We start from the raw sequence: 6,000 nt of genomic DNA on the forward strand, positions 1-6,000 counted from the left end.
GGAAGGAGAAAAAGAGGGAGGGAGGGAACGCTTGCACGCTGACTCCAAGCGGTCAGAGTGGTGAAAGCCTTATGGCTCAGGCAAACGCTGCCTCTGATTAGTATCGCACAACTGCCGTCATCGCCTCCTGCTCAGAGATGGCATATATTGACAAGGGCGAGATTGGAAAACAATGGCCTGGTTTTACACCGACCACAGCTTCGCAGTGTATCGATCAGCATTATATAGAGGAGATCGCTCAAAGCTATATCTGCTCAACCATGCAATGATCATCATTGGACAACCGTCATGTTTAGAAACAACAGCAACAACAACAAATAAAAGCAGTCACAGTTCTGGTTAATCTTGGGTTAGGTAAGAGCTTCCCAACCCAGTCCCTGGGGAATCCCAGCAAATGAGGGTGGGTAGTTTGATGACTATGACTAATTATATCAGATGACTTTTACTGAGTAGATTATGAGTCATTTTATTAGTTTCAAATGGAAGTAAAGTGTGAAAACTGTCATTTGACCTACAAACAGTTTATAAAATACTGTCAGGACTTCCAGAACAGTGCATGTGACATACTCCATACTTCAATCACACAATGGGTTTCCCAATCCTGTACTATGTACATTTCTACCCTTTATTATCAAGCCAAAGTGAGGCTGAATGATTTGTTTTGTTGTCTTTTTAGTTTTGAATGCGGAGTATAATTATTATTATTTTTACAGCATTGTTTGGCTGCTTCTAGCCTGAATCATGAGAATATGGGCTTTAATTAGAACTGTAGTTCTTTGAAATTAGAAAACCGCACTCTTTCAAATTGAGATACAATACAAGAACGATTAATCTTTAAGCCTTAGCCAAGAGCATGGGGTCTCCAAAGCTACCACAAAACCTGTTACGAGATGTCCTGATATTATCAATGCATTTTACCAAGTGATAGGACCTTTCTTCTGTTCTGTTTTCATTTATTTAACGTTCTACCACATCTCAGTGAATCTGCAAACCAACATCAACAACCTGAACTCAGGTACAGAGCTTAAACCGCATGAAAATATGGACCAGCTGGGAATCCCCAAAGACTGAGGCTGGGAACCGCAGCGCTAGATCACTCCAATACTTGGAAAAAGTCTTGTCTTCCCCCCCCTCATCCAGTTCATCCAGTTTGGGATTCACATGTTCCTTTTGTTCCTGACTTCTCGTGGGACCGGCCTTGATTTGGGCCCCGACACAAGGGACCTGAACTTCCCCAGTGACAGCTCCCTCCTCTCCCTGCTGCCAAAACCCTCCGCTCCAGAATCCTCGAGGAATTGCTCCGCCCACACAGTGACACAGCCCCACCCTTAACCCCACCCACGTGACCGAGGCCAAAAATCCCACACTTCCAGTTCCCACCACTGCCTAACCTCCTTCATTTGTTTATCCTTCCGTTCACTTATACATCTGTTTATTTCTCTGCTTGTTTATTTAGCTTGCTTTCTCATGCACTCCTCGCAGTCCACTTTCAGCACCAGTGGTCAGGTTACATGCGTGACCTGGCCCTACACAGGCTCACTACTCATAAGGAATGAACTGCGGTGAATATTACCATCTGAAACAGCCGGCCTTCAGCGGAGAGGTGAAATCGGGGTCAGTAAACCCCTGCCCTCACCTAGCGAAAGGTTTTCAGTAACTGTGATTCAGAGAGAGCTGGGTTAGCACGGTCACGAGGACAGACTTTACTAGGTCACGGCTGGTATGGTAGGTCTGAGGTTGAACTCATCTCTGAAATGAGATTAAACAAAAACAATAAATGTATGAAAATGTATATAAACAGAGCATATTCATTTAATTATGTTATTTTTTTGTTTAAAAACATATACAGAGGAAGCCAACATTTTTTGAGCTAATCATTTATTGTGTTTATTTATTACCTTAAATGAGTATATTTACCTAGTCAGCGAACCTCAATGATTAACCTAAGTAACACTAAACCAAGACCACGGACTCTCTGAGAAGTCTATATAGATTCGTCTCAGCTGTCCATGGGAGACATGTCCTAAACATGCAGAATCTTTTTTTTTTCAATACACAGCTGAGTGTCACAGCTCTGGACGATTATTAACTTATGAACCCTGTATAACTTAGCGCCAGACACTTTCCTCAGGCCTTTTGAATCCACACGCCAGTGAAAGCACATCCCATTAAATATGACAACTAAGAGGCTTCAGGCTGGGAGTTGAGAGCCCTATTGGCCTTGCTCCCTGGGTGGGTAAGATGGCGACCTCTCCACTCATCACTGCCCACAGTGCTGTCTAACACGGGTATCCGTGAGCTGACGTGACATTCAATGTGCTAAACCGTTTAGTGGCATTGCAGTGGTGTGGGCTCGCATATCATGTTTGTTCTTCTTGACTCTCTTGAAGTTGGCACTGTGCAGGTTCTGGGGGGGAATTCACTGACAGGGTGGAATAAGAGATGAGTAATAACTGATGAGAAAGTTCAGCCCACACACAAACAGAAGATAGAGAAGGTACATTTCAGATACAATATTAAAATATTTCATTTTTGGATACGGGCTGAAAGAGCTACACCCTTAAGTCGCGGTCGCAGTGGGACTTTGGCCTCATTGTGAAATTTCATTCATTTCTATGACATTTGAGGCAGCAGCACAATTGAGAGTAACAGCAAAATACAATAGCAGCGCTCTTCAGGAGTGAAAACGATGATCCAAAATGGAGGACTGTTTACACCGTGGATATCCAGCCCTGCTCACAGCCTCACGCCTTTCATGAGGCTATAAACCCCCCACCCTCTCACCCCCGGTGTGTCCAGGACTTATAATATATTCTGGATCTGAACTGCTGTGGGAGTGGTGGTCACAGCTGGTCATCTTTTTAGTGGAGGCCATTGATGGAACTTGTGAATGCAGGTGTGAAAAACACTGTCAGAGGTCAGCAGAAGTGGTGTGGCTGGCTTTATTCGGCTGTAATTAAGCACAGTGTCAAACGAGGTAGAAGCAGACAGCAGGTGACCCATATCAGGTTCTATAAAGGCTATGCCCAACACAGATTGAGGAAACTACACTGTTTACAGAAGAACTAACCACTGACACCTGAATGCAACGCCCCACAGCCTAAACAAGCAAGTCTGTCCTATGAGTCTAGCCATGAATGGACACAGAGACAGCCTCACTCAACACCTGATATTCCAGCCTGGCTTCATTTGTCCTCAGAGATGATGTTATCATCACGTGGACTGCTTTGCCCTCCTTGCTGCAGCATTTGCGCTCATTGTTTTGCTCAACGTCTGCTGCAGTCTGAGACCAGACAGATAACTCAATCGAGGGCCCTCCAAAGAATAACACCAGACAGAATGGGCTCACACACATTACCCAATGTCTGCAATGACGGACGAGCACCTTTCGTCAGCGCAATCATGAGAACTTCCTCCTCCATCTTCTGTATCAGGTTATCTGTGGAACAGAGGCAGCTCGTACCAGAAGAACAGCCTGTATAACTCCCCCACCACCAGACACTCCACTCCTCCTCCATTTCTGCCGTATGGAGAAGGCTTAGCATTAACAGGAACACATGTCTACCATCTACCGCCGTTGCTCTTCACCTATCTGTTATTTGAAAGAGCCTCTGCCTCAGAATACATTGCAATTTCCTGTCAGAGATGTCTCATAATCACAGTGTAGCATTATCGCCATGGTATGACTGATATAAACAATATGCATTTAGACAAGAAGGTCAGCTTTTGTAGAAAACCTCCTGAAAAACCCGTTCTTGTCCTGCAGAGCATTGTGGGCACTGAGAGTGTAAGATTTCAGTTCAGAGGGGCTGTGGTGCAATGCAGTGCATGTTTTAACTCAGTTTATATCTTCACTCATTCCCACTCCTTGCTAATCCTCGCCTATCTGTTACATGACTTGACCTGGATCCACCCTTCCCCAGGACGCCACGTTCAAAAGCACAGTAGAAAAGGGAGATGAGGATATCGCCACGATTCCCAAGCGCTGACCTACATGCGTTCCAGTGTCTCGCTTCACAATCAGCTGCTCACATAAAGAACGTCGCCCAGTCACAACACCAGGCTGCTGGAGTCTAGGGCACGTCTCTCAAAGAGTGTGCAGGGTGATGATACTTATCTTTATTCCGATCGGTCATGTCTCATTACAGGACAATACTCTTTTCTGAGCGTATCGTGGATCAGATCTTAAACAGTGCAGACCTGTAAGACTGGACGGTGGCTCGGTTTCACGTTGAAAATGTGTCTTTTCCCAACCGTAAGAGAGGCCTTTTTTTAATTATTTCCTGTGCAAGTTTTTTTTACTGGGGAAATCTGATCTTATAATCCAGAGTTTGTGAAGTGGCAGATGCTGGAACAAAGAGAATATGTTGATTATGTTGGTCTTCCTGCCAAAAAAAGGGACTGGAGTGTAATCTAATAAACTAACCACATTTAAATTGTGGTCATAATATTGTTCAGACTTTTGCAGTTAGATGTTTACTGCAGATTGCTCAGTCCATCCGTCCGTGATCAGCTTTTATAACTCGTTGCATTTAATGCTGTGAAGTATGTGAATATTGATAGAAATCTTTGCACTCGTTGCTTTTATGATATCACAGTCCAAGCGTAAGAAATCTCAGGCAAAATGTGTATTGCGAAATATCTCAAAGGTACAATAACCTTTTTCTGCCATAACACCCACCCTTTGGCAACTTCGCACACCCACCACCTCCATGGTGTACATTTTGGCTTCTCCTTTAAGCAGATTCCCGTACTTCGTGGCTGGAACTGCTTCTACTGGATGTTGCGCCTGATTCTTTAAAGGAGTGCTGAAGTGTCTGAGGAGCCCATCACCCCCACTGGCAGATACCACCCCCATCACACTGCTATAATAGAGTCTTTTGTCTTATTAATACATCCTTCAGAACAATGTGAGCATTGGTGGATGGGCAAATCCTCGAAACTCTGAAAGGGGGAGGGAAAGAGGGGGCGTCTTACAACGGTTAAATAATGTCCACCAGCCACCCTGCCATGCGTGGACAAACACACACGGCCTCCTCTTTGTCAAATCACGGACCACAATACACACCGGTCAGGAAATGGGTGAGAAAACCCACAGGTTGATGTTTAACTCTGCGCTGGAGCTGCACACTGAAACAGCGCGATCGTCTTCACAGGGGAAATCATAAGCAGTACTTTCACTGCTGTGAATCTAATCCCACAGTAGTTTCCCTGTCCTGAAATGAACAAGGCTCACTGATAAGGCGTGTGAAGAAGATAAGCTTATCTGTGCTTTTCGAAGGACGACTGACTTATTTGACTTGATAACAAGTGAAAGGAAACTGCAGAGGCATGTTACAGTGGGGGGGACGTGGCATGCTTTATGCATTAATACAGAGAGAGAGAGAGAGAAAGAGAGAAGAGACAGAGAGAGAGAGAGAGAGACAGATAGAGAGAGAGAGAGAGAGAGAGAGAGAGAGAGAGAGAGAGAGAGAGAATGAAAGTGAGAAAGATACTTTTCACAGATGTGTTACACTCCATTGGTTCCACGTGAAAAAAAAAACACATTACATCAGTACAATGCAAAGGTGAGTAAAATGGATGACAGCAATTGTGTTGAGATAACAGACTTCATTTAAGAAGAAGGCACAGACATCAAGTTATTTAAGAGGGAGAATGAGAAAATGAGAGGGAAGGAGAAAGGGAACAGAGATGCAGAAAAAGAGATACACAGACACAAAGAAAGACAAAAAACAAACGCAGAGAGACAGAGATCATCTTCTAAACTCTAAAATCTTCTGAAATAGTTTCTGAGGCGCTGCTAAAAAGCTAAAAATAAAGCAGTGCTGTGTCTCCTCGCGCGAACAACTAGGGAAAGTGTGGAGAAAGCGTTCAAGAACGTGAACTCACCCCATGTGAGAACCAGAAGAGCCTCGTGTTCTTGTCCTCAGTCCTCATTTATTTACAAAACGGACACAGCCCCAGCGCCGGTCATTCCGCTCGGGCTCCGCTCGGACTCGG

The 6,000-nt window shown here is 44.5% G+C and overlaps 1 protein-coding gene across 1 annotated transcript in view; it reads right to left on the bottom strand.

Annotated features, from left to right (window-relative positions):
• Positions 1–6,000, bottom strand: part of s1pr2 (sphingosine-1-phosphate receptor 2) — a 32,049-nt gene that overhangs the window by 25,807 nt on the left and 242 nt on the right. Inside the window, exon 1 of the mRNA XM_066674658.1 lies at positions 5,890–6,000. This exon is cut by the window's right edge and continues 242 nt beyond it. The gene's annotated coding sequence lies outside the window, so the exon portion shown is untranslated. The remainder of the gene's footprint in view (positions 1–5,889) is intronic.

Source organism: Hoplias malabaricus, chromosome 6 (genome assembly GCF_029633855.1).
Source record: "Hoplias malabaricus isolate fHopMal1 chromosome 6, fHopMal1.hap1, whole genome shotgun sequence".
Lineage (NCBI taxonomy): Eukaryota > Metazoa > Chordata > Actinopteri > Characiformes > Erythrinidae > Hoplias > Hoplias malabaricus.